Source organism: Pristiophorus japonicus, chromosome 16 (assembly GCF_044704955.1).
Source record: "Pristiophorus japonicus isolate sPriJap1 chromosome 16, sPriJap1.hap1, whole genome shotgun sequence".
Classification (NCBI taxonomy): domain Eukaryota; kingdom Metazoa; phylum Chordata; class Chondrichthyes; family Pristiophoridae; genus Pristiophorus; species Pristiophorus japonicus.
In genome coordinates this window covers 18,805,617-18,830,910 of record NC_091992.1, presented here as the reverse complement: position 1 = coordinate 18,830,910, position 25,294 = coordinate 18,805,617, and positions in this window count along the sequence as shown.

The following is a 25,294-nucleotide window of genomic DNA, read 5'->3' as shown; positions in this document are numbered from 1 at the left end:
GGAGTATCTGAATCAGATTTTAAATCTGATGAATTATAGCCTCTGTCTGTATGTGAGGCAGCATTTCCTTATCTCACAAGGATTTTGTCCACCATTTTGAAATCAATGGGATCAAGTTCAGGGCAACAGCATCCAAGTGAATTTTAATAATTGATGTTGACGTGTTCCTCTGGAATTCTGGCACTATAAATATTTCAAGTTTAGAACTACATTTCAGTAGTGATGGCCTACTGTCTCACAATTAAGTATTTGTCCAGCTGAGGGGAAACTGAAGCAGAGCACATGAACCGCTGTGGAGTTGAAGGAATTTTTATGTTTTGTAGTATGTACAAGTCCAGAACTATAAATTTAAACAAACTCCGTGATACAATTCTGACTAAGGTAGTTCCTGGGTAGAATAATATATATGAAAGGTGCCTTAATCTGTGCAGCTAATTCAATTATGTAAATATATAGCAGTTGAAAGCAAGAATATTCAAAGACTATGCACATTTTCGATACATTTTTTCTGTCCTCTTACAATTTTTTCCACTCCATTTTTATCCCGAGGATGGCGACTCAAATTTGGAACACTTCCATGACCGGATGCAAGGTAACCCGTAATCCTTGCCTGAACTTGGACAGTGCATGTTAATGGGCTATTCCATTCTTGGATTATTATAGGCAAATTGAGTCCATGTCCTCAGTCGTGCCCCCACACACATGCCAAGATCAGCAAGAGTTTTGGATGGCAATCAGGATCAGAAACCATCTGAGCTCAAGAGATATTGAGGTCCAATTGTGGAACTCATGGAAGGCAACTTCCTCAACCCAGGGCAAAGATCGAATGAGGGGTTATGAGGACTGAAACATTTTTCTTTAAAAAGAATTTAGCAAATTATTGAGGACTATCAGTGTCATGCTTTCCATTGTGGGTACATAGATCAAGTACAGCACAACCAGATACAGATGAAAATTAACTCTGCTTTGTTATATTATACCTTATCCCCAACCACAATGCAGAATTTCCACACACCAACCATCTAATGGCCTTTGTAAACCAAATTGCCAATTTGTAACCAATTAAAATTAAAATGTGCACACGCTGAGCAATGGAGGAGAAGTGGTGGAGGAAGATTGTGATCAATTGTTCCAAACGATGGAGGAGGGATAGTGCATAGCAGTCATTGTCACAGAGGATGTCATTCATGATTAAATTATTATAAATATACAACAGGTAGTCAGCAAGATGAATGTTTTGCATAGACACACGTTATTTATGGCAAATAATGGGCTCTGTACTGAGAGACTCCAGGAACTAATTTCATTTGTGTTGATTACAGCAGTGACTACACTCCAAAAGTACTTCATTGCCTGTAAAGCACTTTGAGACATCCAGTGGTTGTGAAAGACGCTATATAAATGTAAGTCTTTCTTTTCTTTTGATACAGGGACAGAAAGGAAAAGGCAAGTCAAAAAGGGAAAGTGCAACGAGACCTGGGTGTCATGGTACATCAGTCATTGAAGGTTGGCATGCAGGTACAACAGGCGGTTAAGAAAGCAAATGGCATGTTGGCCTTCATAGCGAGGGGATTTGAGTACAGGGGCAGGGAGGTGTTGCTACAGTTGTACAGGGCCTTGGTGAGGCCACACCTGGAGTATTGTGTACAGTTTTGGTCTCCTAACTTGAGGAAGGACATTCTTGCTATTGAGGGAGTGCAGCGAAGATTCACCAGACTGATTCCCGGGATGGTGGGACTGACCTATCAAGAAAGACTGGATCAACTGGGCTTGTATTCACTGGAGTTCAGAAGAATGAGAGGGGACCTCATAGAAATGTTTAAAATTCTGACGGGTTTAGACAGGTTAGATGCAGGAAGAATGTTCCCAATGTTGGGGAAGTCCAGAACCAGGGGTCACAGTCTAAGGATAAGGGGTAAGCCATTTAGGACCGAGATGAGGAGAAACTTCTTCACCCAGAGAGTGGTGAACCTGTGGAATTCTCTACCACAGAAAGTAGTTGAGGCCAATTCACTAAATATATTCAAAAGGGAGTTAGATGAAGTCCTTACTACTCGGGGGATCAAGGGGTATGGCGAGAAAGCAGGAAGGGGATACTGAAGTTTCATGTTCAGCCATGAACTCATTGAATGGCGGTGCAGGCTAGAAGGGCTGAATGGCCTGCTCCTGCACCTATTTTCTATGTTTCTATTTTCTATGTTTCTATGTTTCTAAAAGCCACTGAAGGGAAAAAAACCCATATAAGGCACTGTAGCGATCAAAACGGATCAATAGGAGACAGAAAGGATTTTCCGCAACACTCACATTGGGAATGTATAAATAGCTTATGGCCACTAACAATAGATGTACAATATAAGGAGTGCATACCTACGAGTAATTATACTCTGTCTGTGTAACTACTGTGTATGCTGAAGCAAGAATAACAGTGTTGGAACCAGAACCAAAAGCTGACTTTGTTATTGCTCAAGTGCACGATGCACTGTTTAAAAAGAAATCAACAATTAGAGTCCTCATAGCTCATGGAGACGGTGCTTTTATCCAATTGGTCGAGGGTGGATTTAGAACCTAGGTCCAGAGGAGAAAGGAAAGTATACAAAACCAATTGCACCACAGTAAGCTTACACCTAAAAGAAACAGGACAGTTATACCAACAGCAGCATCAAACTTACTGGTGAACAAAATAACTAGTTCAGTATTGGATCAAATCAAAAGTTCCTAATAGCCATAGGATTGCCTAAATTTCCATAGTACACGCCAATGGAAAGAATCTGCTCCCGTCATCAGCATGTTTCAGAAAATGGCGGGCAGCATGCCCATGGTTTTTCAATTCACACCAGTGGTGGACAAGTTACCTCATCATTGTCCTGTACTCAGGAAATTCACTAGTTCGGCCCCAGCTGGAGTACTGTGTCCAATTCTGGGCACCTCATTTTAGAAAAGATGTGAAGGCTTTGCGGAGGATACAGAAGAGATTTATTAGAATGGTTTCAGGGATGAGGGATTACAGTTGCATGGATAGAGTGGAGAAGCTGGGGTTGTTCTCCTTCAAGCAGAGAAGGCTGAAAGGAGATTTGATGGAGGTTTTTAAAATCATAAAGGGGTTAGATGAAGTAAATAAAGAGAAACTGTTTCCAATGGTGGATTTAAGGTGATTAGCAAAAGAACTAGAGGTGACATGAGGAAAAACTTTCCACCCAATTTGGAATGCACTGCCCCACAATAGGGTGGTGGAATCAGATTAAATACTTGAAAGAGAAAAAAATGCAGGAATGAGGAAAGAGCCGGGGAGGGGGTGGGGCGCTCTTCAAAAATGCTGGCACCGACTTGATGAGCTGAATGGCCTCCTTCAGTGATGTACTATTCTATGATTGTAAGACTAAACAGCTGTAACTATCTTCACTTTTCTCACATCTGGACTATTTCAAATACTGCCTGAATCACTGAATGTGATCACCAGTACAAAGTTAGTTTTTTTTTAAAAAAAGGTTACCACTAAAGAAATATATCTTGAGTAACATATTTCATAAGGAAGATGTTAACACATTGTGGCATTGAAAACAGAAAGAAAATCAACCGTTACATACAGTTCCTGAGGCGGAGCAATTGGGTGGCTTTCCAAAATATATCCAAATGTCACATTCTGTAGATGTAAATGGTACCTGCCTGAACTGTCATGACTTCATTTTGTTTGAGCTGTTACCTTTAGGATAGCAACCTTTTAGGTTTCAGCCTTGGTTCAGTTGTAGGTCTCCTGTCTTGGAGTCAGAAGGCCGTGGGTTCAAGCTCCACTCTCAGGGACACGAGTACGTAATCAGTGCTGCACTCTCGGAAGTGATTTCTTTTGAATGCAATGTTAAACTGACGCCCATTTGCCCTCTCAGGTGCATGTGACAGATCCCATGGCATTATTTGAAGAAGAGTATGGTGGTTTTCCTGATGCCCTGCTCCTTATATAGCAACATAGAAAATAGGTGCAGGAGTAGGCCATTCGGCCCTTCTAGTCTGCACCGCCATTCAATGAGTTCATGGCTGAACATGCAACTTCAGTACCCCATTCCTGCTTTCTCGCCATACCCCTTGATCCCCCTAGTAGTAAGGACTTCATCTAACTCCTTTTTGAATATATTTAGTGAATTGGCCTCAACAACTTTCTGTGGTAGAGAATTCGACAGGTTCACCACTCTCTGGGTGAAGAAGTTTCTCCTCATCTTGGTCCTAAATGGCTTACCCCTTATCCTTAGACTGTGTCCCCTGGTTCTGGACTTCCCCAACATTGGGAACATTCTTCCTGCATCTAACCTGTCTAAACCCATCAGAATTTTAAACGTTTCCATGAGGTCCCCTCTCATTCTTCTGAACTCCAGTGAATACAAGCCCAGTTGATTCAGTCTTTCTTGATAGGTCAGTCCCGCCATCCCGGGAATCAGTCTGGTGAACCTTCGCTGCACTCCCTCAATAGCAAGAATGTCCTTCCTCAGGTTAGGAGACCAAAACTGTACACAATACTCCAGGTGTGGCCTCACCAAGGCCCTGTACAACTGTAGCAACACCTCCCTGCCCCTGTACTCAAATCCCCTCGCTATGAAGGCCAACATGCCATTTGCTTTCTTAACCGCCTGCTGTACCTGCATGCCAACCTTCAATGACTGATGTACCATGACACCCAGGTCTCGTTGCACCTCCCCTTTTCCTAATCTGTCACCATTCAGATAATAGTCTGTCTCTCTGTTTTTACCACCAAAGTGGATAACCTCACATTTATCCACAATATACTTCATCTGCCATGCATTTTCCCACTCACCTAACCTATCCAAGTCGCTCTGCAGCCTCATAGCATCCTCCTCGCAGCTCACACTGCCACCCAACTTAGTGTCATCCGCAAATTTGGAGATACTACATTTAATCCCCTCATCTAAATCATTAATGTAAAGTGTAAACAGCTGGGGCCCCAGCACAGAAACTTACGGTAACCCACTAGTCACTGCCTACCATTCTGAAAAATCCCCATTTACTCCTACTCTTTGCTTCCTGTCTGACAACCAGTTCTCAATCCATGTCAGCACACTACCCCCAATCCCATGTGCTTTAACTTTGCACATTAATCTCTTGTGTGGGACCTTGTCGAAAGCCTTCTGAAAGTCCAAATATACCACATCAACTGGTTCTCCCTTGTCCACTCTACTGGAAACATCCTCAAAAAATTCCAGAAGATTTGTCAAGCATGATTTCCCTTTCACAAATCCATGCTGACTTGGACCTATCATGTCACCTCTTTCCAAATGCGCTGCTATGACATCCTTAATAATTGATTCCATCATTTTACCCACTACCGATGTCAGGCTGACCGGTCTATAATTCCCTGTTTTTTCTCTCCCTCCTTTTTTAAAAAGTGGGGTTACATTGGCTACCCTCCACTCGATAGGAACTGATCCAGAGTCAATGGAATGTTGGAAAATGACTGTCAATGCATCCGCTATTTCCAAGGCCACCTCCTTAAGTACTCTGGGATGCAGTCCATCAGGCCCTGGGGATTTATCGGCCTTCAATCCCATCAATTTCCCCAACACAATTTCCCGACTAATAAGGATTTCCCTCAGTTCCTCCTCCTTACTAGACCCTCTGACCCCTTTTATATCCGGAAGGTTGTTTGTGTCCTCCTTAGTGAATACCGAACCAAAGTACTTGTTCAATTGGTCCGCCATTTCTTTGTTCCCCGTTATGACTTCCCCTGATTCTGACTGCAGGGGACCTACGTTTGTCTTTACTAACCTTTTTCTCTTTACATATCTATAGAAACTTTTGCAATCTGTCTTAATGTTCCCTGCAAGCTTCTTCTCGTACTCCATTTTCCCTGCCCTAATCAAACCCTTTGTCCTCCTCTGCTGAGTTCTAAATTTCTCCCAGTCCCCGGGTTCGCTGCTATTTCTGGCCAATTTGTATGCCACTTCCTTGGCTTTAATACTATCCCTGATTTCCCTTGATAGCCACGGTTGAGCCACTTTCCCTTTTTTATTTTTACGCCAGGCAGGAATGTACAATTGTTGTAGTTCATCCATGCGGTCTCTAAATGTCTGCCATTGCCCATCCACTGTCAACCCCTTAAGTATCATTCCCCAATCTATCCTAGCCAATTCACGTCTCATACCTTCAAAGTTACCCTTCTTTAAGTTCTGGACCATGGTCTCTGAATTAACTGTTTCATTCTCCATCCTAATGCAGAATTCCACCATATTATGGTCACTCTTCCCCAAGGGGCCTCGCACAACGAGATTGCTAATTAATCCTCTCTCATTACACAACACCCAGTCTAAGATGGCCTCCCCCCTTGTTGGTTCCTCGACATATTGGTTTAGAAAACCATCCCTTATGCACTCCAGGAAATCCTCCTCCACCGTATTGCTTCCAGTTTGGTTAGCCCAATCTATGTGCATATTAAAATCACCCATTATAACTGCTGCACCTTTATTGCATGCACCCCTAATTTCCTGTTTGATGCCCTCCCCAACATCACTACTACTGTTTGGAGGTCTGTACACAACTCCCACTAACGTTCTTTGCCCTTTGGTGTTCTGCAGCTCTACCCATATAGATTCCACATCATCCAAGCTAATGTCCTTCCTAACTATTGCATTAATCTCCTCCTTAACCAGCAATGCTACCCCACCTCCTTTTCCTTTTATTCTATCCTTCCTGAATGTTGAATACCCCTGGATGTTGAGTTCCCAGCGCTGATCATCCTGGAGCCATGTCTCTGTAATCCCAATCATATCATATTTGTTAACATCTATTTGCACAGTTAATTCATCCTCCTTATTATGGATACTCCTTGCATTAAGACACAAAGCCTTCAGGCTTGTTTTTTTAACACCCTTTGTCCTTTTAGAATTTTGCTGTACAGTGGCCCTTTTTGTTCTTTGACTTGGGTTTCTCTGCCCTCTACTTTTCCTCATCTCCTTTCTGTCTTTTGCTTTTGTCTCCTTTTTGTTTCCCTCTGTCTCCCTGCATTGGTTCCCATCCCCCTGCCATATTAGTTTAACTCCTCCCCAACAGCACTAGCAAACACTCCCCCTAGGACATTGGTTCCGGTCCTGCCCAGGTGCAGACCGTCCGGTTTGTACTGGTCCCACCTCCCCCAGAACCGGTTCCAATGCCCTCCCTGCTGCACCACTGCTCAAGCCACATATTCATCTGCGCTATCATCATCATAGACAGTCCCTCAAAATCGACTAAGACTTGCTTCCACTCTAAAAGTGAGTTCTTATTGGACTGTTCAGTCACCTACGGGAATTAAAGTCTGTCACAGGTGGGACAGCCAGTCTTTGAGGGAAAGGGTGGGTGGGACTGGTTTGCTGCACGTTCCTTCCGCTGCCTGCGCTTGGTTTCTGCATGCTCTCAGCGACGAGACTTGAAGTGCTCAGCGCTCTCCCGGATGCACCTCCTCCACCTAGGGCGGTCTTTGGCCAGGGACTCTCAGGTGTCGGTGGGGATGTTGCATTTTAACAAGGAGGCTTTGAGGGTGTCCTTGAAACATTTCCTCTGCCCACCTCCCACTCGCTTGCCGTGAAGGTGTTCCAAGTAGAGTTGCTTTTGGAGTCTTGTGTCAGACATGCAAACAATGTGGCTTGCACAACAGAGCTGGTCGAATGTGGTCAGTGCTTCGATGCTGGGAATGTTGGACTGATCGAGGACGCTAACGTTGGTGCGTCTGTCCTCCCAGGGGATTTGCAAAAAACAGATCAACTGATGATTATCTCCTTGCTGTTTGTGAGACACTGTTAGGCATATTGACTGTCCTGTTTTCCACATTACAACAGTGATTACACTTTAAAAGTACGCCAATGGCTGTGAAATGCTTTGTGATGTCCCGAGGGCGTGTAAGTTCTTTCTTGTCTTTTCCCATCAATATTTGTAGAACAGCAATTCAATAGAGTAGGTGGGGCTAGTTTTCAATAATTCAATTTCTAATTTAATGTTTCACATCAGAAATTCACAATGAATGATTTTTGTAACTGTCATATTAGCAGCAATTTGTATTCCTTAGAAGCAGAGTTAGAAACCGGTACTCCAAGAGTTACCAATACATAAAAAATGGGTTGGATTGCATTTAATATGTAGAAATCACTCCATATCAGGCATCTGGTCCCAATGAGAATATATGCCTAAAGCCAGATTATTGCTAAATGTACTCGTTTATCAGCCCATCTTTGAATATACCAAAGCATTGTTCGTCATAATTACTTCCTAGTGGGGATTTCAAATTGCGCATTAAGCCTCAAAATGCAATCAAGCACAGTCAAGAGTACTGCTGCCATTTGCAAAACAGAACCTTTTGAGAATTTTCATACATTATTGCTTTTTTAAAAAATAATTATGAATTACATGTGGCTCTGCTGAAGGCTCATGGGATCAAGGCACTGTCTAACACTAAGCCAGATCAGGAGGATCCCAAGTTCTAATTCTTGGTCTGGGCTGAGTTAGATAACATTAGCTACAGCAAGGGAGGGGAAACAATTGATCTCTATAATCTTGAGCTGTGGGGGATTTGTGATCGTAATAGCTCTTCATTGCCATATGCAAAAGATACTCTATAATATATTCATGGCAATGATAATACTCGGCTTTGAATGTGTTTTATAAACTGCTTTACATGTCAAACACTTATGAAATTGTTGCACCTAACCTGCCACTTGAGTGGCATTCAAAAACATCATGCATGTCACAGTGCTTAGTGGTTACAATCAAACACTCAATACATCACGGTGCATATGTGTCAGCCTGTACATGCAGAGACGTCCTCTGAGTTTCAGAGTAAACTGGAGCAGTCAGTGTGTGTGGTTAACATATGTTATATTTAACCTACCAGTACATCACTTACTGACGCAAAAACAAACTTATTAGTTGGTGTGTACAACTGGCAGCATCAACACACATCATGACACAATGTGCTGGTTTACGGGCCAACCTATCAACTGATCAGATAGCACTGGCGCTGATAAATGTTATTGCATTGTCAGATTGGGTAGGTTTCAATGGAGGAGATGCAGTAGGGGACCACTTTGGATTTGGTGGCTTTACCCTCCAGATTTGTACACTACATTTATGCTTCTATGATCGCAAATGCAGCATAAAGATCCCAGTTAAATTTGCATTTTAATGGTGTCATTTAGTCTAGTAAGTTTCAAGAACGATCTAGCTGAATTTATCAGGGAACTGCCTCATATGCAAAGATGTGTTCTGGAAGTCTTGTCAAAATCAGACAGCATTGATATGTGTGAGTAAAGATTATACTATTAATAAAATTACTATTCATTCCCAAGGGACAGACAAGACAGTGACCACTCATGAGACAAATTAGATTACACGGGCAAACAAAATTACATGGGGCAAGTGGGCAGCAACATTAACTATGCACAGCAATGAAATAGATGAGATTAGCATTTACACTGGGAGGCTCAAACAAGATTACACTGGTAGAGAGCAGCGATTTTATCTTCCACACATATAATTTACAGCACAGAAACAGGCCCGTCAGCCCAGCTGATCTATGCCGGTGTTTATGCTCCATATAAGCCTCCTCCCACCTTGCTTCATCTAACCCTTCCATCCTTTTCTCCTTCATGTACTTATCTAGCTTCCCCTTAAATCCCACTCCAGGGACTTGAGCAGATAAATTTAGGCTGACACTCCAGTGCAGTGCTGAGGGAGTGCTGCACTGTCAGATGTGCCGTCTTTCGGATGAGACGCTAAACCGAGGCCCTGTCTGCTCTCTCAGGTCAACGTAAAAGATCCCATGGCAGTATTTTGAAGAAGAGCAGGGAAGTTATCCCCGGTGTCCTGACCAATATTTATCCCTCAATCAACATAACAAAAACAATTTATCTGGTCATTAGCACATTGCTGTTTGTGGGAGCTTGCTGAGAGTGAATTGGCTGCCCCGTTTCCCACATTACAACAGTGACTACACTCCAAAAGTAGTTCATTGGCTGTAAAGTGCTTTGTGACATCCGGTGGTCGTGAAATGCGCTATATAAATGCAAGTCTTTCTTTTTTCTTTTAAATGCATCCATGCTATTCACCTCAACTACACCATGTGGTAACAAGTTCCACATTGCCCCTATGTAATATGTATGTTGTTACTACTTGGCATCAAATGGTAGACCAAAATCCTACTGGGGATTAAATGGTAGACTAAAAGCAAGACGTTCACTCTGGGTGTGAATGGTAATGTCACTGTCCACCATGTATGTGGCTTTATTTACTCCGTTGGTATAAAGGAGAATCTCATTTAACCCATGAGCATTGTTGATGTCTCTACCACCATCAGTGCTTTAATCTTGTCTATCCTGTAAATGAGCATATTTTGAAAGGGTATTCTGTTTTTACTGCAAATATTTAAAAACACATAAGAAAGTCAACACGACAGCTGCCGAACAAATTATATCTGGGTGACATAGTTTGAATAAATTACAAATCCACAAGATGAGGGTTAAATTTGGACCATTTTACTAATCTGCAATGTAATGGGTTATTTTCTGGCTTTTTGAAAAATGACCATGTGGCTACATAACCGAACAGGGATGCCCTGAGTGGCATCTCCAATGATGATAGTGGTGTAGGCTTTACTCTCACCCCAACCTGCTAACTGCCTTTGACTATAAACAACTGCAACAGTCAAATCCCGTCCAGTTTGTCACAGCCTCAAAGGAATAGTCCAATCTGGAACCCCTATCTCTGATGAAGCTCTTAATATTGTAAGCAAAATGTCATAAGGAATGACCACACAGACAGAGCTGTAATTCCCAAAGGAAAGAAAAATGTATTTTATTCCCATGCCCTGTTTACACGAGCGTATATTTCATTTCCATTCCCAGAGGTATAGAAAGACTTGTATTTATATAGCACCTTTCGTGACCACCGGACATCTCAAAGCGCTTTAAAGCCAATGGAGTACTTTTGGAGAGTTCCTGTTGTAATGTGGGAAACGTGACAACCAATTTGTGCACAGCAAGCTCCCACAAATAGCAATGTGATAATGACCAGATAATCTGTTTTTATATTGATTAAGGGATAAATATTGGCCAGGACATCGGGGATAACTCCCCTGCTCTTCTTCGAAATAGTGCCAGGGGATCTTTTACATCCACCTGAGCGGGCAGACGGGGCCTCGGTTTAACGTCTCATCCGAAAGACGGCACCTCCGACAATGCAGCGCTCCATCAGCACTGCACTGGAATGGCGCCTAGATTTTTTGTGCTCCGATCTGGCACTACCCAAGTGATTTTAATTAGTAACATTGTCATCACTCTGATGCAAACACTGTATCTAGATACCTTTATTGATTGGTAGGAATGTATTACTTGCAAAGAAAATACAGTGAGAGGGGCATTAGGGCACGTTTATAACTTTTACAGATGTTTTTTTATCCCAAGATTCCAAATCCATCAAAAAATGGCTGAGCTATCAGTTCTGCAATCTCTTTTTGATAGCTCTACTGATGCTCTAAATTGAAATGCATTGCTGCAGGTTTGAGGCAATCTTGAGAAGCTTGGTATTCTGTGGATTGATAGTATGGTCATGACCCCACTATCTCTGTGGAATGTAAACTGCTCTTAGGTGCTATTGTCTCGATTGTTCTTGCTTAATCATGTGCGATGCTGGAGAAAATGTTAGTGGTTCCTAGAAATTAGCATTTTAATGCCAAGATCGTTGCAGGTACAGTTTATTTGAGTTGATTTTCTTTCCTTCTCCTTCTATTGAGAAAATGCTTGAATAGTTTTCAGACATACATGGTCCAAATGCTTCCACACAGGGAGCAAGGGAACACAAATCGAAGGGAGAGCCACATTGGGCTGGCGTGCATCTTCAAATGGCCATTTGTTAGAGACACAGGTAGGGACCAGGGAACAATCACTTGCCACCTCACTGGGTCCTGGGTATGTTGGATGGCACAGGGACGAGGGATAAGTAAACTCCCCAATGGCAGAGGTAAAAGCAGTTTTTGAGCCATACCGACCAGGTTTAAGCCCCGGCCTAGTTAATGCAGCTGCATGGATTTATGAAGGGGAAGTCATGTTTGACAAATTTGCTGGAGTTCTTCGAGGATGTAACGAACAGGGTGGATAAAGGGGAACCAGTGGATGTGGTGTATTTGGACTTCCAGAAGGCATTTGACAAGGTGCCACATAAAAGGTTACTGTACAAGATAAAAGTTCACAGGATTGGGGGTAATATATTAGCATGGATAGAGGATTGGCTAATTAACAGAGAACAGAGAGTCGGGATAAATGGTTCATTCTCTGGTTGGCAACCAGTAACTGGTGGGGTGCAGCAGGGATCAGTGCTGGGACCCCAACTATTTACAATCTATATTACGACTTGGAAGAAGGGACTGAGTGTAACGTAGCCAAGTTTGCTGACGATACAAAGATGGGAGGAAAAGCAATGTGTGAGGACACAAAAAATCTGCAAAAGGACATAGACAGACTAAGTGAATGGGCAAAAATTTGGCAGATGGAGGAAATGTTGGAAAGTGTGAGGTCATGCACTTGGGCAGAAAAAAATCAAAGAGCAAGTTAATATTTAAATGAAGAAAGATTGCAAAGTGCCACAGTACAGCGGAATCTGGGTGTGCTTGTGCATGAAACGTAAAAGGATAGTATTCAGGTACAGCAAGTGATCAGGAAGGCCAATGGTATTTTGGTCTTTATTGCAAAGGGGATGGAGTATAAAAGCAGGGAAGTCTTGCTATAGCTATATAAGGTATTGGTGAGGCAACACCTGGAATACTGCGTACAGTTTTGGTTTCCATATTTACGAAAGGATATACTTGCTTTTGAGGCAGTTCAGAGAAGGTTCACTAGGTTGATTCCGGAGATGAAGGGGTTGACTTATGAGGAAAGGTTGAGTAGGCTGGGCCTCTACTCATTGGAATTCAGAAGAATGAGAGGTGATCTTATCGAAATGTATAAGATTATGAGGGGGCTTGACAAGGTGGATGCAGAGAGGATGTTTCCACTGATGGGGGAGACTAGAACTAGAGGGCATGATCTTAGAAATAAGGGGCCCCCTATTTAAATCGGAGATGAGGAGAAATTTCTTCTCTCAGAGGGTTGTAAAACTGTGGAATTCGCTGCCTCAGAGAGCTGTGGAAGCTGGGACATTGAATAAATTTAAGACAGAAAGAGACAGTTTCTTAAACGATAAGGGGTTATGGGGAGCGGGCAGGGAAGTGGAACTGAGTCCATGATCAGATCAGCCATGATCTTATTGAATGGCGGAGCAGGCTCGAGGGGCCTTATGGCCTACTCCTGTTTTTATTTCTTATTTTTGAATGGGCTAGAGTCAAGGAAAGGTGAAAAAAATATATATGTGTGTTGCCGATCACTATCACCCACTGGATCATTTTCCAATGACAGCATCAATGATGAGTGAAGGTGTGGGCAGGGCAGCAATCTGCAAAGTAATAGGGAAAAACATAGGAAAGTGAGAAAGAAATATTTACAATAGATGCCTCAAAATACACAGTTTTTTTACACAGTTGTAATTCAAATCTAAGATTCATTACGTGAAGCCTGAGCATTTCATAACATCTTCAGAGGCGTGTAATAAGATTGTGCAATTTAACTCATTCCTGCTACTAAGCAGCTTTCTAAGCGCAGGTTTTGAGGTTGAGATACTGAGAGATTGGAACCATTATTTTTAGTACCTAATGTACTCCTTATCCTGGAAAGTAACAGCATCACATGACAAGCACTACAAGCCAGTTCTTGCAGCATTTTATTGATTGAGTGAACACTGTCTATGTAAACGTTTGACATTAACTGTCACACTTTAAAGTGTCAATCGTATACAAAAGAAAGACTTGGATTTATATAGCGTCTTTCACGACCACCAGATGTCTCAAAGCGCTTTACAGCCAATGAATTTCTTTTGGAGTGTAGTCGCTGTTGTAATGTAGGAAATGCGGCAGCCAAACTGCAAACTTCTCTCACCAAGCAGCAATTAAACTCTGAATGACTTGGACTGTATTTACTAACAGGGATTATATTTTGTGGCCTTGAACGTATAGGCCATCTTAACAGCTCTCCCTTAGCAGAATAATAATACATTGTGCATTAGGAGTCATCATCATCATCATAGGTGGTCCCTCGAACGAGGATGACTTGCTTCCACATGAGTTCACAGATGTTTCAATGAAGGACTCGATATTCCAGTCCTGAACTCCAGTTGAAGGGGTGGAAGATGCCTGTGGGTGGATTTTTTTTAACGTTTGGTGACCATTGCACACCAACCACCACATGGGCTTGACAGAGCTAGGTCTTGGTCCAGTGGCAAGGGTTAACCAGGACGACTGGAGACCTGTTCTGCTGCACGGACCTAGAGCGCACACATATCATAGTGCGAACTGACCCATGCTGTCCCCGAGCCCTCGGCTCTTCTGGGCCCTGTACCCTCATTTGCCGCTCCTCCGCCACAAAACACGTGCCGCACCTTCGCCACGATCTCCCACTGCACCAAACATTCGGCGAACCTCCACTACGATCACCCACCAAATCTCAGCCAGGATCCCTTCCTGCTCCTCTGCTGTAGCAGGGCCCCGCCGATGCTCCTGTCCACGCTCCAAACAGCGACCCGGGTCCTGACGACGTCACCCAGTCGCCTACCTCGAAGCCGTTGCACACTTGGAACAGCTCGCGCTGGATGCTGCAGTGGTATATTCCAGCTCTTATACTTACCGACCTGTGGAGTTGTTCTCTCACAGGTCGGGGGGGTGGCAGCCATGATGCACACACAAAACAGGGAAACGGTCTCTCATTTGTGTTTGGTGTTTCAAATCTTTTAAATGTTCTGACTGTCGGAAGAGCTTTAAAAGCACAAGGGGTCTGCAGATACACCAACGCAATCACACTGGGGAGAGGCCGTTCATCTGCTCCGTATGTGGGAGGCGATTCACTCGATCATACCACCTGCTGAACCACCAGCGAGTTCACACTGATTAGGGACCTTTTAAATGTTCTGACTGAAGAGATTTAAAAGCAAAAAGGATCTGCTGAGATACCAGCGAGCTCCCCCTGGGGAGAGGCCGTTCACCTGCTCCCTGCATGGGAAGATTCACGCATTAGGAGCATAATGGTAGTCAATATAAAACAGTGTAATATTTAACTTACCTTGAGCAATGCTATGGGAGATTCATTAAAAATAATAATGATGATACAAAGCCATTTTTGGAAAAGATTTACATACACAGAATAAGGCTGGTTAAATTAACCGGTGTAGCTATAGAGGAGTGATTTACAATCAACATTGGGCATTTATGGAACTCACTTCTCACTGATGTCAAACAGTCATCCTTCTTAAATGGCACAAAGCTGAAATAACTCTAATAAGATCTGGTTTTAGTGACACGATTATATTTTTTAATAAAATATTGGGCCAGATTTTGCCATGGCAGGGCATCTCATGGCATCTGCCGTTAGTTAGACTTGCCCTTGCATGTTTAGGTTTGTAAATGTTTCGTGTGACAAGTTGCTGAAAGTGCAACCCGATAACGACGCAACGAGAGGCATCCAGAACCTGAGTGAGCAGAGCAAGCCACTGAGTCTCTCCCTAACCAATCAGATTGTGAAATTAACAGCGCAAGGACTGAGAAGGAAGTATAAATTAGAGCGGGTGAATTCAATGTCAAATCACGTACAGAACGAGGAAAAGAGGAAAAGATTGCATTGAGAGAGAAAAAAAGACAGAAAGCAAAAGTTAAAAAAAAGTTTTAAAAAATTAAATTTTACGTTTTTTAAATCTCCAATTAAAACCTGAAGGAATGAGACTCCACAGTTGCTATAGTTAATTTTCAGTGCCAGAGAGATGGATCGGCAATAATTAACATTTATCTCATCTTTAAATTGGTACTTAGATTTGAAATAACTTTCTGTTGCAAATTTAGTTTGTATCTATCGTTCAAATACAGCAACCTCATGCCAGTCAATGCATTTCAACTGTGAGGTAGTTGGTAAGATGCCGTAAACATGTAGCTCACGGCGGAGCAGCACAACATAGACAACAACTTTTGGATTTTTGAGTTTAACAGCGCATCTGCCCCTCAGCTGAAGTTGCTGTAACATTTGTGCATAAATAACAAAGTGATTATCTGCAAGAGCGTCTTTGTGCCCTTCTGCGCATGTGTGCGGTCGGCCCAGTCCCCTTTTGCGCATGTGCGCTGTCACCAAGGTCCGGCCGCACATGCGCAGTACCCCACAGTTACAGCTGCAGTGCAGCGTCGGCCACGCTTTGTTCAGCTCCGTGGGGCAAGGCCTGGGAGAAGATTGGATCAAAGGGGGAGAGAGAGGGGAGGAGGGGGGGGGAAAGAGAGGAGGGGGGGGAGAAGAGGGGAGAAGGGGGAGGGGATCGAGGGGGAGAGGGGAGCGATGAGGAGAGAGGGGGAGAGGGGAGCGATGAGGAGAGAGGGGGACAGGGGAGCGGGGAGAGAGGGGGAGAGAGAGGAGAGGGGGAGAGAGAGGAGAGGGGGAGAGAGAGGAGAGGGGGAGAGAGAGGAGAGGGGGAGAGAGAGGAGAGGGGGAGAGAGAGGAGAGGGGGAGAGAGGAGACGGGGAGAGAGGAGACGGGGAGAGAGGAGACGGGGAGAGAGGAGACGGGGAGAGAGGAGACGGGGAGAGAGGAGACGGGGAGAGAGGAGACGGGGAGAGAGGAGAGAGAGAGAGGGGGAGAGAGAGAGGGCGAGAGGGGGAGAGAAGGGAGAGGGGGAGGGAAGAGAGAGGGAGAGAGAAGGGAGAGGGGAGAGAGAGAGATCGGAAGGAGAGTGTGATCGGGGAGAGAGTGATCGGAGAGAGAGGAGAGAGGGATCGGAGAGAGGAGAGGAGAGGGGAAAGAGGGATCGGAGGAGGGGAAAGAGAGATCGGAGAGAGGGGGAAGCTGGGGAGATTTGAGGGAGTGAGAGAGAAGAGGGGGGAGAGAGAGAGAGAGAGAGGGGGGGAGAGAGAGAGGGGGAGATAGAAAGGGGGGGAGATAGAAAGGGGGGGAGATAGAAAGGGGGGGAGATAGAAAGGGGGGGAGATAGAAAGGGGGGGAGATAGAAAGGGGGGGAGATAGAAAGGGGGGGAGATAGAAAGGGGGGGAGATAGAAAGGGGGGGAGATAGAAAGGGGGAGATAGAAAGGGGGGGAGATAGAAAGGGGGGGAGATAGAAAGGGGGGGAGATAGAAAGGGGGGGAGATAGAAAGAGGGGGAGATAGAAAGGGGGGGAGATAGAAAGGGGGGGAAGAGAGAGAGAGGGAGAGAGAGAGGAGGGGAAGATAGAAAGGGGGGGGAAGAGAGAGGGGGGAGCGAGGGAGGGGAAGGGGGAAGATCGGAAGTTGGGGCATTGGAAGGAGAGGGGGGATTGGAAGGAGAGGGGGGAGAGATGGATCAGAGAGAGGAGAGGGGAAAGAGGGATCAGAGAGAGGAGAGGGGAAAGAGGGATCGGAGAGAGGAGAGGAGGGGAAAGAGGGATCGGAGAGAGGGGGAGGCTGGGGAGATTTGAGGAAGTGAGAGAGAAGAGGGGGGAGAGAGAGGGGGGAAGAGAGGAGGGGGGAGAGAGAGAGAGAGAGGAGGGGAGAGAGAGAGAGAGAGAGAGGAGGGGAGAGAGAGAGAGAGAGAGAGAGGAGGGGAGAGAGGAGGGAGAGAGAGAGAGAGGAGGGGAGAGAGAGGGAGAGGAGGGGAGATCGGAAGTTGGGGCATTGGAAGGAGAGGGGGGGATCGGAAGGAGAGGGGGGTAGAGAGGGATCAGAGAGAGGAGAGGGGAAAGATGGATCGGAGAGGAGGGGAGAGGGATCGGAGAGAGGGGGAGGCTGGAGAGAATTGAGGGAGTGAGAGAGAAGAGTGGGGAGAGAGAAGAGTGGGGAGAGAGAAGAGTGGGGAGAGAGAAGAGTGGGGAGAGAGAAGAGTGGGGAGAGAGAAGAGTGGGGAGAGAGAAGAGTGGGGAGAGAGAAGAGTGGGGAGAGAGAAGAGTGGGGAGAGAGAAGAGTGGGGAGAGAGAAGAGTGGGGAGAGAGAAGAGTGGGGAGAGAGAAGAGTGGGGAGAGAGAAGAGTGGGGAGAGAGAAGAGTGGGGAGAGAGAAGAGTGGGGAGAGAGAAGAGTGGGGAGAGAGAAGAGTGGGGAGAGAGAAGAGTGGGGAGAGAGAAGAGTGGGGAGAGAGAAGAGTGGGGAGAGAGAAGAGTGGGGAGAGAGAAGAGTGGGGAGAGAGAAGAGTGGGGAGAGAGAAGAGTGGGGAGAGAGAAGAGTGGGGAGAGAGAAGAGTGGGGAGAGAGAAGAGTGGGGGAGAGAAGAGTGGGGGAGAGAGAAGAGTGGGGGAGAGAGAAGAGGGGGGGAGAGAGAAGAGGGGGGGAGAGAGAAGAGGGGGGGAGAGAGAAGGGGGGGGGAGAGAGAAGGGGGGGAGAGAGAGAAGAGGGGGGGAGAGAGAAGAGGGGGGAGAGAGAAGAGGGGGGAGAGAGAAGAGGGGGAGAGAGAAGGGGGGGAGAGAGAGAAGAGGGGGGGGAGAGAGAAGAGGGGGGGGAGAGAGAAGAGGGGGGGAGAGAGAAGAGGGGGGGAGAGAGAAGAGGGGGGAGAGAGAAGAGGGGGGAGAGAGAAGAGGGGGGAGAGAGAAGAGGGGGAGAGAGAGAGAGAGAGAGAGAGAGAGGGGGAGAGAGAAGATCGAAGTTGGGGCATTGGAAGGTGGGGGGGGATCGGAAGGAAAGGGGGCGATTGGGGGCAGGTGGAGAGACTGGAAACCAGAGGAGGGTGGAGAGGGTCAGGAACTTGGGCTGTGGGGGGGGGGGGGGGAAAGAGGAAGAGGATGTCAGAGACTTGGAGGGGAGAAGTTCCGAAACTTGGACTGGTGGGAGGAGGTCAGGAACTTGGGCAGTGGGGGCGTGGGAGAAGGTCTTAACCCATGAAAGTGAGCCCTGTCTGTTCCAAGTGAGCTCTGTTCTGTCTGGACTCGGCTGTCAGAATGGTTTGAATTACCTGCAAAGTTACTGATTACGTAGGCAGGGAGGATCTAATTACACATTCCAGAGAAACTGCTAGATGGATCTTATCATAGAAACATAGAAATTTACAGCGCAGAAAGAGACTATTTTGGCCCATCGTGTCAACGCCAGCCGACAAAGAGCTGCACGGCCCTCGGTCAGCAGCCCTGAAGGTTACATATAAACCTACGAACAATGACGAAAAGGTAAAGAGCACCCAGTCCAACTCACACAACTGCAACACCCCTTATACTGAAAAATTCTACACTCCAGCCCACCCGGAGCCATGTGATCTCCTGGGAGAGGCAAAAACCAAAGAGACCAATCAGCCATTAGGACTGGTTATCAAGGGGATCCAATCAGAGCTTTGGGTGTTACAAATGAACACATCCCATAAATAATGGTGAGTGCCATTAACCACTCCGTTATTCTGACAGCAAAATCTGGGCCATTTGCTCCCTCACGAGAACGCCGTATAATGCTGATATGATGCACCTAACATACATTGTCAAAGTGGCCAGTTTCACACAACCTAGACAACAACTTACATTTATATAGCGCCTTTAATGTAATAAAACATCCCAAGACGCTTCACAGGAGTGTTATCTAAAGAAGTGTTAGACAGAAATTGTTAGAAGCCTATTCCATTGCGGGTGGCATTACAGCTAATCAGCAAACAACTTGTATTTATATACCGCCTTTAACGTAGTAAAATGTCCCAAGACGCTTCATAGGAACGTTTTAAAACAAAATTTGAGACGGAGCCACATAAGGAGAGATATGGCGAGATCTCCAAAAGCTCGATCAAAGAAGTAGGCTTTAAGGAGCATCTTAAAAGGGGGAAAAGAGAGGTAGAGAGGCGGAGAGGTTTAGGGAGGGAGAGGGGAGGGGGGGGGGGGGGAGATCAGAAGTAGAGAGGGGGGAATCGGAAGGAGAGGGGGGAGGGAGTTCCAGAGCCTAGGGCCCGGGCAGCTGAAGACACGGCTACCAATGGTGGAGCGATTAAAATCAGGGATGCTCAAAAGGCCAGAAATAGATGAGCGCAGATATCTCGATGGGTTGTGGGACTGGAGGAGATTACAGAGATAGGGACAAGCCCAACACAGTCTCATCCAACATCAGTATCCACACACTTTCCAACCCGAATCACTGGATAATAATCAAGAGCACAAATCCAAGCTGCATTTCCACCCAGCCCAGAGCAATTATACCACCCTTATCAACACCCCTGAGAACAGCGACTTCAGCACAGCCTACGGATCAAACTGGGACCTGTGTGGCTCACTTCTACGCTGGGCAGTGCACTTACCACTGAACCACCGAGGAGCTCCATATTGCAATTTTTAAATGTAGTCGTTTGTATTCCCGTCATCTTTTGCGTATCATTTATATTATTTTACTGCAACTGTAGTCAGTATTGATTAATGGTGGCTAGCTGGATTCTGCTGATAGGATCTCTTTTGTAAACTGGGTAAATGTGAGCTGGTGTGAGAGTGAAAGACCCGTGCAGAAACAGATGCAAATCGTACTTGTCACAGCAAGGGCTGTGCACGTAATTCTTGTTTGTTCAACAAGGTTCGGGTTAGTTTGGGAAGTTCTGTTCGAGAGCGATGGGATCCTCTTCGTGGCAGAAAACAAGTGGTTAAGCTGGATTTGTAAATATGGCAAAATAAGTCCATATCTTTTGTTATGTATAATCATGCAAATTGTGTATGATGATTATTTTGTTATGATTACTTCTTCATTAAGGAGGGAGACATGTAATATAGCTCCACCTTGTGGTAATGCAACTGCGGATGTAAACACAATAAGTGTCATAGTCACATGATGTATTGGAGCCATCTTATAAAGTCTGTGTTTGTGTGATGTCGTAGAGAAAATATCACAATAATGCCCTCATTGTAAGTTTCCAGTACATGTTATATCCCAGCTTCTACTTGCCATAGTTTAAACAATCCAAAAGGAGTAAATTTTGTGAAGTGGCAGTTCAACTCCACCAACTTCATTTTACTGCATTCAAGCAAAACAGAACCTGCTCGGACAACTACATGTCCCAAGTGTGGGCGATTAAATAAGAAAATCATTGCATCAGTGTCAATATGAAGATAGACAGCATGCCGTGAGGAGTTTGAAAGCAGAAACAGCTAGTGTGGTTTGATGTGGAAGATCAAAGCAAATCATAGTTGCCACAAAGTAATTAAAAACTCAGCTCACAAAAGGTGTCTGTTTTGGAGCTGTTTTGAACACTGTGTAATGAGGCAGCCTTTGTTTATTTAAGTTATTTCACTCTCCCTCCCCTTACACCATTTTCTATTCGATGCTTGGTCATTGCTACTCTGTTTCCTTCCCCAACAGTTCCATGGATAAGGGTATCCATAGCAGTGGCAAGGAGACAGGCACAATTGTGGGTGATATTTCAGAGGCCTAAGTAGGTGATCTTGGTGACCAACTGGATGTGGAGTTTGAAGTTCAGGTCAACTAGGACTCCAAGGTTGCAGACTGTCGGGTTGAATTTCAATGAGCATTCAGGAAGGGGGATGGGATTAAAAGGTTATGAAGGAGAGCTTATGAGAGGGACTAAACTGCAGATCTTTCCTATATTGAGCTGCTAAAACAAAGTTCCAGGTCATTGAGGACGAGCAGTCAGACAGAACGGTGAAAGTCATGGAATCAGGGAGGTCGTTGAAAAACAAAACTGAGTACCATCAGCAAACATGAAAGCTGACCCCATGTTTATTGCTCAGAGACATGGACCATGTACAGTACACACCTCAAGTCGCTGGAGAAATACCACCACGATTTCTCCGCAAGATCTACAAATCCCCTGGGAGGACAGACGCACCAACATTAGCGTTCTCGACCAGGCCAACATCCCCAGTATTGAAGCACTGATCACACTTGATCAGCTCTGCTGGGCAGGCCACATAGTTTGCATGCCAGACTCGAGACTCCCAGAGTAAGCGCTCTATTCGGAACTCCTTCACGGCAAGCGAGCCAAAGGTGGGCAGAGGAAACGTTACAACGACACCCTCAAAGCCTCCCTGATAAAGTGCAATATTCCCACCGACACCCGAGAGTCTCTGGCCAAAGACCGCCCTAATTGGAGAAAGTGCATCCGGGAGGGCACTGAGCACCTTGAGTCTCAACGTTGAGAGCATGCAGATACCAAGCGCAGGCAGCGGAAAGAGCGTGCGGCAAACCAGTCCCACCCACCCCTTCCCTCAACGACTATCTGTCCCATCTGTTGGACATATTGGACTGTTCAGCCACCTAAGAACTCATTTTAAAAGTGGAAGTGGAAGTAAGTCTTCCTCGATTCCGAGGGACTGCTTATGATGATGATGATGATGTCATCCAGAGCATAGGTGGGGGAAAATCATCATTCCTTCCATTCCCCCTGCACCCATAATCTGCATTTGAATAACAAACCAGAAACTGTCCATGTGCAATCATTTACTTAATGCATGTCAATACCTAATCATTCACAGCCTTCATGGCTGCAACCTGCCAATGACCTAAACTGAAAGAATCTCATTTCTTTACAAATTAAACAATGCACAACAGATTTAAACATATAAAAGCTGATTCTTTGCTTCTTTATTGGTGTTAGAGGGGTGTTGGCCAGTCACTGACCTGAGTGGCCATTTATTTGGTGTTACCATCAGCTTTGCAAGACTAAAGTGTCTGGAACCAGTGGCATCGAGCAATATGAAAACAGTTTAAGTGCACGGGCCTTAGTGTCAGCTTAGGTGCAAGATTGTCAAGGTTCTCATTGCGGCATTTAAAATGGCAGACCTGATTATGCAGTGGGTGGGGCAGGGAAGAGCAGCATAATTTTATCTTAAATAAAGACTTGGATTTATTTAGCGCTTTTGATGACTACCAGAGGTCTCAAAGTGCTTTGCAGCCAATGAAGTACTTTTGGAGTGTAGTCACTGTTGTAATGTGATCTTGTATAGACCTCCAGCCCTACAACTCTCAGAGATCTCGGTGCTTCTTCAATTTTGGCCGTTTACATATCCCCGATTTTCATCACTCCACCACTGGCGGTTGTGCAGTCAGCTGCCTAGACCCTCAGGTCCGGAATTCTTACCCTTAACCTCTCCACCTCTTCTCCTTAAAACTGACCTCTTTTGGTCACCTGTTCTAATATCTCCTTATGTGGCTCGGTGGCAAATTTTGTTTGATAATATTCCTGTGAGGCACCTTGGGACATTTTATTACATTAATGGTGCTAAATAAATGCAAGTTGTTGTTGTTGCATGTAGTAACTATCGAAGATACCGTATTATCATCACACTGGCACCATTGTACCTTTAAGGTTTTTTTCAAATAGCAATTCAGTGTGCCGGAGCCCACTCATTAAGGAATGGTCATTAATGTGCTTTAGTGGAGGTACAGATTTTGTGATGATTTTAATCTCGCAAACTGCTTCAACTCTTGAACTTTAGACAACCCAAACTTTTAAAAGTAGGTAAGTCAGCATAATTTATCTGACACCCATAATTTATATAAAAGGGGGAAAAATTATTTTCCTAAAAACATTCTCAGCAAATCAAATTCTTCAAGTCATGTTTAAGTACATCTTCTGTTAATATTCACTCCTGCCAAGTTTATGTAAAGAAAAACAAAAAAAAGATCTTGGCAGTGTTTAAAATGATTGCAGTATCCTCCGATTGCTTTTCTAAGTGGTAGGAATATACTAAAATGGTAACGAGGCAGTCCTGCTTGTTTAGTTTGGCAGCGAATCCCATCAAGTTGTGCCCAAAAAAATGATATGGTTACATAAAGCATCTGTTTTCAGAAATGAAAAATCATAAGTATTGGAGTCTCCGCTGTCAAAAATGGCTATCTCACTTATTTACAAATAGGAACCCATTCTTAAATAATGGGACCTAATCATATCTTCCATTACCATCAGCTTGGAAAGAATTTCCAGCTTTCTTTTTGCTAGCCAATAAATCAGTATTAGGGGCTGTCCCATATTACTTTTTTCCATCTCCATTATTCCTCCATCTCCAATTTTCTTATTTCCCTTCCAAAATGCTGGGGTATGTTCCCACGGGCACCAGCATTCCTCCAGTTCCTTGTGCTTTCTTCATGTGTAACCCTAAATAGCGAATGTTAGCAGGGAAGTCCACCATTCGGCAGGGCAATACAGCCCTGGTCTGTCTTGTTTCCGTACAGGGTTCATCGAATAGCAATCAGCAGCTGGAAACTCGATTGATTTTCTTCCCTCCCTTGTCCAGCAGGGCTGAGGCCATTTACAAGCTGCTGCCAATTTAGCAGAGATTGGCCAATGCAGCACAGACGCAGAATTGAACCCAAGATTATCCCAGTCCATATGACTCAGTTCCACTTTGAGCAGTGCATTTGTTATTAGAGAAGCTCCCTCACACTTTTTAAACCCAACAGTAATAGTAGCAGAAATTCTGTATCACATTGATAATTATTGCGCAACTGCAATGCATGTTAGTTTCTTTTGCCAATAATCTATCAATAAATAAATTGCAATGCACTGTCAGCTCTTGTCACCATCGATTATTCTTTCATACATATCGCACTATGATACTTGTTGCATAAAAAAGTCTAAATGATAAAATATCCTTTACCACATACATTAGCTTAAACAGCTGGCAGTAAATTTATGAAAACCCAATCTCAAAGATATGCTAACATTATGTCAGTTTTCACGAAAGGTAATCAACCTGAAACATTAACTCTGTTTCTCGCTCCGCCGATGCTGCCTGACCTGCTGAGTATTTCCAGCATTTTCTGCTTTTATTTCAGATTTCCAGCATCTACAGTATTGTGTGCAACTCTTGCAGGTTACGAACCCTTTGACTGAGAAGGTTGTGGGTTCAAGTCCTATTCCATGGACTTGATTACAAAATCTAGGCTGATACTCCAGTGCAATACTGAGGGAGTGCTGCACTATCGGAGGTGCCGTCTTTCGGATGAGACAAACCAAGTCTGCCCTCTCAGGTGGGAGTAAAAGATCCTACGTCACTATTTCGAAGAAGAGTAGGGGTGTTCTGGCTAATATTTATCCCTTGACCAACATCACTAAAACAGATTATCTGGTCATTATCACATTGCTGTTTTTGAGACCTTGCTGTACACAAATTGGCTGCCATGTTTCCTACATTATAACAGTAGCAACAGTTCAAAAGATACTTAATTGGCTATGAAGCGCTTTGGGACATCCTGAAGTTATGAAAGGCGCTATATAAATGCATATCTTTTCTTTCTTTTATGCCTTCTACAGAACCGTTCACAATACTTTACCTTTCCTGGA